This window comes from Malaclemys terrapin, chromosome 2 (assembly GCF_027887155.1).
Source record: "Malaclemys terrapin pileata isolate rMalTer1 chromosome 2, rMalTer1.hap1, whole genome shotgun sequence".
Taxonomy (NCBI): Eukaryota; Metazoa; Chordata; order Testudines; family Emydidae; genus Malaclemys; species Malaclemys terrapin.
Window position 1 is genome coordinate 227,618,233 of NC_071506.1, and position 12,917 is coordinate 227,631,149.

The following is a 12,917-nucleotide window of genomic DNA, read 5'->3' on the forward strand; positions in this document are numbered from 1 at the left end:
ATTTTGTCTTGTTCCTCACCACTGTAACAGCATAAATTTGACCTCATCACTTAATTTTAGCTTTTTAAAAGCGAAGTATCTTTTCTTTTTACAGTGTAGGTTTTGAAATTACAGAATGTCTGTGATAGAAAAAAGCCTTATTTATGATTGATGCAAAGTTGAAATCCTCCATCACAGTTGTTTAATTTCCAAGGGGTTGGTAAGAAGACACTACATATGTACATAAAAAAGTTGAAAACGCTGATCAACATTTAACATGTATTCTTTATAAATGGAAGAGATTAAAGGCGAGGTGTTCTCATTAAGGCTTCTGAATGCTCCACGTAAGGGTCAGTCAGTACTTCCATTTTAAGCATCTATTTGTCAGGGCTGTGTAACTCATACTTCAGATCACTTTAGGTAATAATTTGCCTACATTGCCAACCCTATTTTTATTTCTGAACAATTATCAAAATTGGTTGAGATATAGAGAACAGTAAAACAAGTATATGTGGCTGTTCATGCTACCCCACCAATGTGCCTGAACGCTGACTGAAAGTTGAAATTAACAGATTTCAGGCCTATTGGTCCTTAGTGGGGTTTTTTAATTCATGGAATTTTGAGCTCCAAATCTGAGACAATTTTTTTTATCTTGAGTTAAGATTTTGTTTTTGCCAAGTTGTATCCTCAGATGAAAACATCAGTCCTTAAAGTGGATCAAGCTCTTCCTGAAATTTCATTACGATAATATTTTGTCTGAGTAAGAAATGTTTCCTGAACCTGTGGTGAATGAATTCAGGGAGTGTAGAGCTAATTGGTTCTTATTAATAATTTATGTTACAATTTATGTGTACATGGTTCACATTATTTGGTAGCCAGTGTACTTGCCCTGATTTAAATGCACAACAAAAAATAAGAGAACTAGGCAAAACAGAACATAAAGGAATGGGTGTGTGGCCACTACAGTTTCTATACTACATAGATTAGCTAGCTTTAAGAACGGTTATTAAAAGAGGAGCTGGTATGTATTGTACAGATAGAGCCTGGCAGTTTTGCACCTATCTTGTAGTTTGGGCCCATCTCTGATTAAGAGTGAGACTAAGGTAATGGATTTGCTTCCATTAGTTCCCCTGTAATCCATGCCTTAAGGTTGTCGAGGCCTCTAATGCTTTTGGGCTCCATCATGGGAAGTGCTGAACCGCTGCTGCAAGATGCTGAGTCCCTCCACTCCCCTCCTCTGCAGCAGCCATCCAGGCAGCTCAGCATCTCACAGGATCACGTTCCCGTGTCACTGTCAAGGCACCCGGCCCCGGTGTCCTGAGAGAACAGAGCAGCTGCACCAGCAGGAGAACGGGAAGAACACTCTCACCGCCCCTGACCCCAGAACACTGGGGGCTGAATGGATCCTCTGCTGTCAATCAGATGTCGAGAGAAGTCTGGAAACCACGCCCATAGCCTGTATCCCCGCCCACACACCCCACCCCCTCGAACAGGACAGATCCAACCAGTGGAAAAGGAGGGGGGAGCCCGTTCTAAATCCCACCCTCTGTGCCATCCCATAGGCTAGCGTGACTGCTCATCGCCTCAGCATTGGCTGACGCCGCAGCCAGGCAGGGACAGGCTGGGCGGGGTCGGCCCCTCACATCCCCCCCCCCCCCGCCGCCAGGCAGACCCCGAGGCTAGTAAGTCAGTGAGCGGAGGGGAGGTGGTGTGTCGGAGTGAGTGAGGGAGCGGCGGACTCCGGAGTGGCGGCGCCGCTGGGCGGGAGGGGTGAGTCTGACTAGCGGCTGTTCGGGCTGAGGGAACTTTTCTTGGCGGGGCTGGGAGACTTTGGCCGTTGGGACTGTTAGAACCGCCGGGTAACGGCAGCTTGGGGAGGTACCGGCCTCCCGGCTCCCTCCAGTCCCGGGTCCGAGAGCTGTCAGGCGCTCCCTGCAGGGAGTTCCCCTCTCTTTCCCGCCGCCGCGCCTGGGGCTGGGGTGTCCCTGCCCGCCGGGCTTCGGAGTGCGGGTGCCTGGTGGTGCTGCTGCTGGGGCGCCCTGACCCGAGGCGGCGGGGGCGCTGCCCCGGCTCTAAGCCGGCAGCAGGGGTTAGTCTGCGGAGCCTGCCGAGCCCGGCTGGCGCTGGCCTGGGTCATCAAGCGGCGAGGACTGACCTGATCGCTCGGGGCCGCGTGTTCCCGGCGCCCTCGCAGCGAGGCGAGAGAGGGTCTCTGCCCCAAGGCGTTTGCCGCGCGCCTGGGCAGCGCCTGGGGCTGGCGGGTCTGGGAGCGCTGCCCCCGCGATGTGCCCGCACAGCGCCCCGACAGGCAGCCAGGGACCCCCTCCGCTCGCGCTTGACAGATGGGAAAGCGGAGGCACAGGCAGCCTAAGCCACTTGCCCATCGTCTCACAACTGGAGTCTGGCGCAGCGGCCTGCGCGTGTTTCTCTTTAGGAGAGGGCTTGTGGAGTGTGTGTGTGTGTGTGTTGCCTTGTGGCAATTTGGTTATCAGCACTGGTGACTCTGATCTCTTGTTCACAGGTTGAGAGTCCCCGAGTCTCTTGGTCTCCTTTCACATAGAGGTGGGGTCATGGGGAAAACCAGAGAGATAGGGGATGGTCTTGCTGAGACTGCTTATTAATAAATAGCTGTACATATCCATCTCGCTTCGGAAAACTAGAAAAAACAGCTTGTGCCTTGAAGTGCTTGCAGTCTGCTACAGACAAGACAAAGATGCTGCAGCTATTTAGTTCTATTACACTAGGATGAGTGTTTCAAATATCACTTGTGATGTGCTGTTACTTGTAGAATTTCTGCTTCTTATACTCAGTTATTAGTCTCTACTTCCTCTGTCACTTCTGTTTGTGTTTTTGTTTAAGCATATAACTTTTTATGGAAAGATTTCAAAACCAATCTGGTGCTGTGCTGGTTACATTAGTGAAAATTAATCTGCTTTCATTAATCTTTCCAGCACATTTCCTCTTCTGCATTGATTTCAATCCACTCAGACAGGTATGTGAAAGCGGCAGAAAGAGCTGTAGTTGGTGGCTGGGTTTGCTTCTATGCAGATTTCCTTAACCAGTTGCTTGCACGTTAAATTCAGGTAACTTAAATTTTGTGCTGTGTACATCGCATTTTTTGAAAGGCAGAGGTCAATGTCTGTAGACTTCTTTAAAGTCTCTAACCCTGGAAACCATTGCACTTGTCTCTCTTCTCATCTAATTTTATCTCAGCCTTGAAAAGCCTTTGGAAGGATTTTCCATTCAGAAGTGTCAGATGGCTGACTGCTATATTTTCACATATTTGGAGGGTTTGTGTGACTTCTCTGATTTGATACTAACTTTTGCAATTTAGATTTTCATAATGAAATCAATATTTTGGGAGTTTGTCCTTTTGAGAAGAAGGAAATGGATGAGTAAAAGGTGCAGGTGCCTGTTTAATGGCTACTTTTGAGTAATCTTGATAGCTACAGACTTCAAAATAGGTACAAACAAATTGTATATCAAAGAATATTTGTGAAGCAGACTGTTGTAACATTGCTAGTTATTTTAGTGAGATCTGACAAACATTTCTATTATAAAACAGGATGGTGGAAACGGACCCCTTTCGAGGTTTTTTTTTTTACAGATTAGTGGTCTATTTTTGGGGTACAAGCTGATTTTAACAAATGAATACATTTGGAATATGCTTTAGTCCAGTGGTTCTCCACCTATTTACCATTGTGGGCTACATATGCAGCTCTTTGTGTTACGTGGGTCACATCTAGGATGACCAGATGTCCCGATTTTATAGGGACAGACCCGATTTTTGGGTCTTTCTTATACAGGCTCCTATTTCCCCCCCACCCCCCCCTCCACTGTCCCGATTTTTCACAATTGCTGTCTGGTCACTCTAGTCGCATCCATACAAAATATATATATATATATATAATACACTACCTGTATGGAACTGAGAGTGTCACATGGGCCACAGCTGTGTGCTGATTGGGCTGCAGGTTGAGAACCACCGCTTTAGTCCACTCTTCATAGAATATCTTTCCTCTAACATATCAGGTTTAGTTCTCTGTTGTTGTTTTGCAAGTGAAATCTTTCTTCGATTTTGTTGCTATGGCGGTGGGGAATAGCACTATAAAGCTTGGTTTAATTTCCAGGGTATTTTAATTCCTAAGATGAAATTTTATTAACAATAAAATACTTTAAGTGTAATTTGAGGGACACAGTTTCTTTGTTTTAATTTCTTTGGCATACTTTCCTTGTAAGAAAACACAGCATAAAGCTTTCTTCCAAAATGAAGATTTTATTTTGTTTGTGGTACCAAAAATACCAGTCATAAGATACGTTTTTAACAAAGCTAATGGCAATTTTGATCTATAGTGTTTTGTTGGCTGTATTTCTAAATGTAGTAGTTCTTTCAATTTCTGTATTGAGGTGCATTTAAATAGATCAAACTGTTAAAGGAATATCTTTTTTTCCTGTATTGAGCTTTCACTGGTGGTGATAATATATTTCTGGTCTGCCTGTTGGCTCCCTTCCTCCATTTCTTTTGTTTCTATCAAGAGAGTGCCACAGGCAGATTGACAAATAAGCAGGAACAGCTGGATATTTACTCCCTTAAGCCCCAACCTTGCAAAGACTTTTAAACGCATGCTTAACTTTACTAACCGTGTATAAAGTTAAGCAACCCATGTGCTTAAGTTGTTGTAAGATCAGGGATTTAGACTATGCCTTGTTTGTACTGTGCTTAGCATAATGGGACTGGCCAGAATCCATGACTGGGGGGCCCCCTCTCATTGCTACTGCAATACAAATTATTAATAACAGAACTGGTTTTTTTTTTTGTGTACAGAATTGAACAGCATTGTTGTGATATTTGCATGCCTTGGACATGTTCCTTTCAGGCCGGTGGTAACAGACGCTTATGTCTCTGTCTGGTCATTTGTGTGTTGTATGTTGTTTGCCTCACAACGAAACGTTATTGGATATTGAGCCAGGTGCCAGTCGAAAGGTTGCAAAATCTGCAAGAGAATCTACAGGAAGAAACAAAACAATAGAGTAGTGGTTCCCAAACTTTAACAGCCCGCGAACCCCTTTCACTAAATTGTGACATCTCGTGAACCCCCTCCTAAAAATGAATATTTCCAGGGATTTAAGTTTAAATTTCCTCAGTGTGATGGATTTGCTTGCCTTGCTCTGCATAGCTCTTGGAAGTCTGGAACCACTGGAGAAAGATAAAGTCTCAGGTCTGGTTGGGCATCAAGTCTGTTTCTGTATTTGGTTTTTAGATGTGCATATGAGGAAAATGCTTTCTCGCATAAGTATGTTGTTGAAAATGGTAACAAAACTGCAGCAGCTTTTTCTGCCAGAAAGGGGTACTCTTTTCTTAAACTCAGCCAAAAGTTGATCAATGACAGATTTCTGAAACTCCTTTTCAGTTCGTAATCACAGGAGATCTCAATCAATTTCTCTTTTTCCTTCGTGTTTAATATCTGTGTTGAGAAAGTAGTATCATCAAAAGGGTTGCGAATTCAATTATTATCGCCTGACATAGCTGGAAAGTATTCCCTGAAAGTTGTGCAAAGTCCTTTTAGGTGTGCAATTATATTGGTTTTAGTGCACAGATCCAACTGAAGCTTATGTTCTGCCAGGAAGTCATGAAGATTACTGAAACGCTCAGCTTGATTGTTTTCCAAACAACTTCCCCAGAACTGCAACTTCTTTATCAGGGATTCAACTCGCTCTTGCACATTGAAAACTGTTATATTGAGGCCTTGAAGAGATAAATTTAGGTCATTAATTCTTGAGAAAATTTCTGCTAAATAAGCTAGGCTCTGGACGCAGACATTATTTTCCATACAGCTGGCAAGTGGAAAGGGTGGCTGTTGGGAAAAAAAACCTAGGATTTCCGTTCTAACCTCAAACAAGCGCACAAGGATTTTACCCCTTGAGAGCCATTTAACTTCAGTATGGGTCAACACACAGTCGTGTATACTACCCATTTCTTCACAAAGTACGTGAAATATTCTAGAATTTGTTGGCCATGATTTTATGAAATTCACCATTTTCACTGCATTGTCCAGCACTTCCTTCAGTCCCTCTGGCATGCATTTTGTTGCAAGGGCTTGTTTATGGGTGCTGCAATGAGTCCAAGAGACTTTTGATGCAACCATTTTTGTTCGAACTACAAATCCAGTATACTTCCCCGTCACTGATGTGGCCCCATCAGTGCAAATGCCTAGGCAATGAGACCAATCTATTTCCTTTTCTTGAAAATATGCATTAGTCAGATTGAAGATATCTTCTCCAGTTGTACGTTCTTCCAATGGTCGGCAAAACAACAAGTCGTCTTCAACCATACCTTCATTCACATAACGTACAAACAGTAGCAAAATAGCTAGATTAGCTACATCAGTTGATTCATCCAACTGTATAGCATAATATGGACTATTTTTCACTCTATGTAAAATTGTGGTCTCTCCATTATTTGACATGTAATTAATTCTTCATGACAAGGTATTATTGGACAAAGGTACCATGTCAATCCTTTTTGCAGCCTTTTTTCCGAGCATGCAATGAACTACGTCTTTTATACATGGACCAAGCAAGCTCTCTGCTATGGTATGGGCTTCTGATGCTTTTGCTACTCGGAAGCTCACGTGGTATGACGCTTTAAGTGCATTTTCATGATCAGTACTTGCTTTGGATATAAAACTGGTAATGTCAATTTTCTTCTCAGCTAATTTTCGCTTGAAAAAATCAACAGGCTTGTCGAGTTGTGCAGGATGCCTAGTTTCTAAATGGCGCCGAAGTAGAGAAGGTTTGAGGCTGCTGTTTGCTAGAACATCACCACAAATCACACACAGTGGTTTTGGATGTTCTTGATCACCAATGCATGTAAAGCCATATTTTATATAATCATCATATTTTCTTTTCTTTGTAAGTGTCTTTCCAGGACCATCATGATCATTAGACTTAGATTTTCCACAGTGTGGACTTGAGGAAACACTAGCTGATTCCAGCATCTTTACACTTTCCTTTTTCAGCCACTTATCCATTGAACTTGTGTACAAAAGTTCTAATAAAAATAACAGAGAGAGAGACTGCTAACAACCAACAAACTAAAAACTGAGAAGATTCACTCACTGAAGCAAATCAGCACTCCAGAGAGAAGGACAATTACTGAGACACCTTAACGCTCCTACACTGGCTACAACGTGCTTCTGGCTGGTTTGGCTCGCAAACAGCTTTTCTTCCACCGAGGAAGGTGGGACAGGAATCTGAGCTGCCACCTGCACCCCGCATGGAGTGCTGGGGTTCGGGGCTGCTGCCTCCCCCGCTGACAGGGGAGGGCTGGGGCTGCTGGCTCAAACTGCCCGGCCCCGCTCTCCCCGAGGCTCGGGCTGCTGGCTCCACCGCTGACGGGGAGGGCTCGGGCTGCCGGCTCAAACTGCCCGCTCTCCACGAGGCTCGGGCTGCCGGTTCCCTGGCTGACAGGGGAGGGGCTCGGGCTGCCAGCTCAAACTGCCCGGCCCCGCTCTCCCTCGGGCTCATGCTGTCTGCCCTGCAGCTGGGTCCCAGCAGAGTCCTCTGGCCGCCATTAATGAAATTTTTCTTGCGAACCGCCTGAAACATTCTGTGAACCCCCAGGGGTTCGCGAACCCCACTTTGGGAACCACTGCAATAGAGGGGTGGGGAGCGGTGGCCTACTTATGAATGAAGTCAAAGTATGGGATTTGTATATATTGGGAGACAAGCTGACAGCGTGCCTGCCTCATGAAAGGAGAATCACAGCCTAGCCCGTCTGTAAAATGCTGCAAGACCTTTGGGTGAGCATTACTCTACTCTACAAGACACTAAAGTATCTAGTTAGTTAAGTCTAGGTTCTAGAATGTGTGTTAGGATTTTGTTTTATATGTAAACATTTGTTTTCTACTTGCTACTACTTGCTGTTACTTGAATCTCTGTGCTTTGTTAAATAAACTTATACTTGATTTCAATATAAAAGTGTCAAAGTGTTGTGTGTTAAGTGGAGAGATAATCTGAAGTGGATCTGGTAAATTGGGGTGTACTGTTTCTTTAGAAGCAAAGAATTGGTTAATACTGTGAGTGTTCAGTGTAACAGAGGCTTCAGTGAGTGTTCAGTGCAACCTCCTTGGGGGGTTGGAGTGTTCCTATTGCTAACCTGTAGAGTAACTGGGGCTGGTGAGGCCTAGAGGGGAGTGTTTGTGTTGCCCGTGGCCATTGGATTTGGGGATATGACCCATGGAAGGCACAAAGCTTCCTTATGCTAAGGGCATGTGGTAGTGAGGTTCCTCACAACCCTGGGTATCCTGGGAAGCATCACAATTGTCTACTAAAAATCACACTTTGATTCAGTGGCTTGCCAAGAACATTCAGCACTGGTCTGAATCGTATAGGAGTGTCCACGCTAGGAAAAAAGCATATTTTTACAGTGTTGGCTAATGGGTTAGGAGAGAGCTTAGTGTTTTCCTTGACATGCTAGCACATGTTAAAATTTCAACTGTGTTGTCCACACTATTAGAGAGAGGAAGTGGGGGCAAAAAACCTAACTGGTTTCAAGACTGACCTTGATAAGTTTATGGAGAGGATCTTATAATCAGACTGTTTACGGTGGCATGTAACTGATCTGCAATTGCTAGTAGCAAATATCTCCAATGGCCAGTGATGGAACAATAGAGAGGGATCTGAGTTACTACAGACAACTTTTCCCAGATGTCTGACTGCTTGGTCTTGCTCATGTTCTCACCGTGTAACTGATCACCATATTTGGGCTCGGGAAGGAATTTCCCCATAGTCAGATTACATACATAAGAATGATATACTGGATCAGACCAAAGGTCCATCTAGCCCATTATCATGTCTTCTGACAGTGGCCAATGCCGGGTGCTCCAGAGGGAATGAACAGAACAGGTAATCCTCAAGTGATCCATCCCCTGTTGCCCATTCCGAGCTTCAGGCAAACGGAGGCGAAGGACACCATCCCTGCCCATCCTGGCAAATAGCCATTGATGGACCTATCCTCCATGAATTTATTTAGTTCTTTTTTGAACCCTGTTATAGATTGGCAGAGACCCTTGGAGTTTTTCATCTTCCTCTGCAGCCACGGTCACTTGCAGGTTTAAACTAGTGTAACTTGAAGTCTTTAAATCATGATTTGAGGATTTCACTAACTCAGACAGAAGTTATTGGTCTATTACAAGAATGGGTGGGTGAGGTTCTGTGGCCTGCAATGTGCGGGGGTTCAGATTGGATGATTATGATGGTCTCTTCTGGCATTAAAGTCTGAGTCCATGAGTCTTACCAACAGAAGTTGATCCAATAAAAGATGTCTCTCTAATATCCTGGGACTGACATGGCTACAACAACATTGTCTGCACTATGATTTTACTTTTGTACTAGGCCTGATCTATACCTAAAACTTATGTGAATTCTTCCATCAACCTAGCTACTGACTCTCCGAGAGATGGATTACCTACATCAACGGGAAAAAACGCCATAAATTACAGGAAGCATCTACATTAGAGCACTGTAGCTGTGCAGCTGTAGGTGCTGTAGTGTAGACATGGTGGTTAACCATGTTAAAAATGCACCTTTTTCCTAGTTAAGATGAGGCCTAAATGTATAGAATATATTTACTAATTATGCCTCCCATAATAGCATATGCATAGTTTTGAAGAATTTACATGAATTATAACAGGAAAAACAATAATTTTAAAGCAGAGCTTTTCTTTAAAAGTCTTTAAAAGTCACGGTATTGGGAGCACACTTGATACTTAAGCTTTTAAAATGAAATCAAAATTTTTAATTGAGAGTTGAATGTTAAAATTGCTGGATGTATTAAGTACACTAGAACTCAGGCACCTATCAGGATTACACTAGACATGCTACAAAAACATGAGGACACTGCTCTTGCCCTGAACAGTTTACAATTTAAATTAATTGATCAGCTGTCCCTAATTAATGGATTGATCTTTATACAAGATAACACGCGTTGGAGTCCATGTGGAATTTTGTCAGTCTCAAGACCACAAGATTGGGCCCAAAATATGTTTGTTTGTTTATGTGCTGTGGGAGTTTATGCAGGTAACATGTGAATCACTGTGCACTGGAAGGAGTATAATTCAGAGATTAGAGACTAACAAATTTATTAGAGCATAAGCTTTCGTGGACTACAGCCCACTTCTTCGGATGCATATCTTTTTGCGGATACAGACTAACACGGCTGCTACTCTGAATTCAGAGATTGGCATTAGTTGTCAAGCACTCTATCTTCCAGAAGTAATATGCATAAAGTTTAAACAAGATATTATCAAATTGTATCAATATGAAGTACCATGATACCATCATATAAATCTTTATACTGTACATGCTGGTTCTAGCATTTTATTGGAATCTAGACGGCAGGGTCCAAATTATTATCGCTTCTGTTTTTACCCCTTAAATTTGGAAAACTGGCTCAACCAATGAGCATAAAGTAATTTACAATGATTTAAGTGATATTATATAAAATACTATTTCCAATACATGATGAGGATGTGGGTGAAAAGCAAATTTGATTTGATTCTCCTGGTGCTGTGTTTTGGAAAATTATTTCTTAACATATTGTAATCTGATACTGTCTCAACTGCTCAGCTAAATTGTGGTTTTTGACTTGTTAATGCCATTGCACTTGTTTATTATTAGTATTATGGTGGTGTCCACAGGCTATAATTAAAATCAGGGCTCCCTTGTGGTCAGTGATGTACAATCATATGTAAAAGACTATGAACTGTTTTAAGCAGGGACTGCCAAAATAATAAAGATGTAACTGGTGACTCTAGACCAGCATTGTAGAATGACAGTGATTGGGTAGTGATCTGTGTTTTTTAAACCTCTTAATCCGCTGTTTCTGCCTTAAATTTATATAATATCAGAAAGATTCTTTTTAAAGTTTACATACATTTTTTCCCTAGGCAAGTGTGACAGTGTACCCCATAAGGCTTTATGGGGAGGGGGTGCTTATAAATGTATGTATGACATAACTGGAATATGTTTTGTGCTGCCTGTGCCATGTAACATATCTCCGTAAAAGTTATGGTCTACTATATCTATTCATCCTATTTGTACATATATATATGATTTTCTACTCGAGGTTAAGAATATGGGCTGTATGCTTGCCTGATTTCGAAGTAAGCTTTGTGAGGCATTTGGTCAGCTTCTTTAGGAAGGAATTCGCCAGGTTAAGTACCCGATCAGGAGACACTTGAGGAACAATGCATCTTGGAATGCTCCAATCCACATGAGAAGTCTTCCTGGAGACATGCAAGATGCCATGTGGACAATGGCGTGGGCCTGCAAAGACTGAGTCATGCAGGGGCATGTGACTTGCCCAGGTGACTCCAAAACTCCATCTTGGAGCTGGACTTTGCATAGGAGGGAGGAGGGGGGGTCTCCACCCACAAGAGAGAGTCTATTTAAACCCAGGGGAGACCCCTCCATTTTGTCTTCAGCTGGCTAAAGAAGGAGCCTCTCCACCCCCCCCCCCCCAGGATACTTGAAGGAGACTGAAACAAAGGACAGTAACTACAGGGGGTGTGAGTGATTGCTGGACCCAGGCTAAAAGGAGATTAGCCTGTAAAAGGGAGCACTCTGGAACTGGTGAGGAAATTATCTGTATTCAGAGTAACAGCCGTGTTAGTCTGTATCCGCAAAAAGAAGAACAGGAGTACTTGTGGCACCTTAGAGACTAACAAATTTATTAGAGCATAAGCTTTCGTGGACTACAGCCCACTTCTTCGGATGCATCCGAAGAAGTGGGCTGTAGTCCACGAAAGCTTATGCTCTAATAAATTTGTTAGTCTCTAAGGTGCCACAAGTACTCCTGTTCTTCTTTTTATCTGTATTCAGTTTGATTAGGCATAGATTTGCGCATTTTATTTTGTTTTGCTTGGTGACTTACTTTGTTCTGTCTGTTACTACTTTGAACCACTTAAATCCTACTGTCTGTATTTAATAAAATCACTTTCTGTTTAGTAATTTACTCAGAGTATGTATTAATACCTGGGGGAGCAAACAACTGTGCATATCTCTCTATCAGTGTTATAGAGGGCGAACAATTTATGAGTTTGCCCTGCATAAGCTTTATGCAGGGTAAAACGGATTTATCTGGGTTTAGACCCCACTGGGAGTTGGGCATCTGAGTGCCAAAGACAAGCACACTACTGTGAGCTGTTTTCAGGTAAGCTTGCAGCTTTGGGACAAGTGATTCAGACCCTGGATCTGTGTCTGGAGCCAAACAGGAGTGTCTGGCTCAGCAAGACAGGGTGCTGGAGTCCTGAGCTGGCAGGGAAAACAGGAGCAGGGGTAGTCTTTGCACATCAGGTGGCAGCTCCCAAGGGGGTTTCTGTGATCCAACCCGTCACAGCAAGGATGTGGAGATAGGTGTAAAGCCATTTTAAAGACTTCAGTAAAGGGTAACAGGTATGCACTAGCTGTTTGTGGGCAAACTAACTTAAATGTTTATCAGTATAATGATGTAGTCTGGACTTCAGTGACATTAAAATTTAAGCTCTGTATTTTACCTGCTTTTTTGTTTTCTTCTAAGATCTTTGTATGGAATTTTCTTTGTATGCAACTTTGTTTTTGTATAGTGTGTGTGCATAGTGTTCTCTTGTATGGGTGATTGGAGTCTCTTTTTCTTGGTGGCCTGATTTAGTGAAATAGTCTACACACAAAAGTTGTGCCAATCTTACTTTAGAAATATTAGGGATGTCATCTCTGGTCTTTCCTGGTTTTGCTGTATCGAGGCCCCCTCTGCGAAAGGCTCTTAGGGAGGTTTATTGTGAGCCGTCACCTGAATTGAAAGAGTGGAATGCTGAATCATTTAAAAACCTCCTTTCAACAGGTATTAGGTATTGGAACTAAAGAGACATTGACAAACTATCACCAAATAGCATTTTGTA

At 43.0% G+C, this 12,917-nt stretch overlaps 1 protein-coding gene across 3 annotated transcripts in view; it reads left to right on the top strand.

Moving 5' to 3' along the window:
• The first annotated feature begins 1,644 nt into the window (after window positions 1-1,644).
• The window catches only part of HYCC1 (hyccin PI4KA lipid kinase complex subunit 1), a 97,817-nt gene continuing 86,544 nt past the window's right edge, over window positions 1,645-12,917 (top strand). For 2 of the 3 annotated variants that reach the window (XM_054020192.1, XM_054020196.1), the window contains exon 1: window positions 1,680-1,749. The gene's annotated coding sequence lies outside the window, so the exon portion shown is untranslated. The other variant, XM_054020194.1, reaches the window with a different exon arrangement.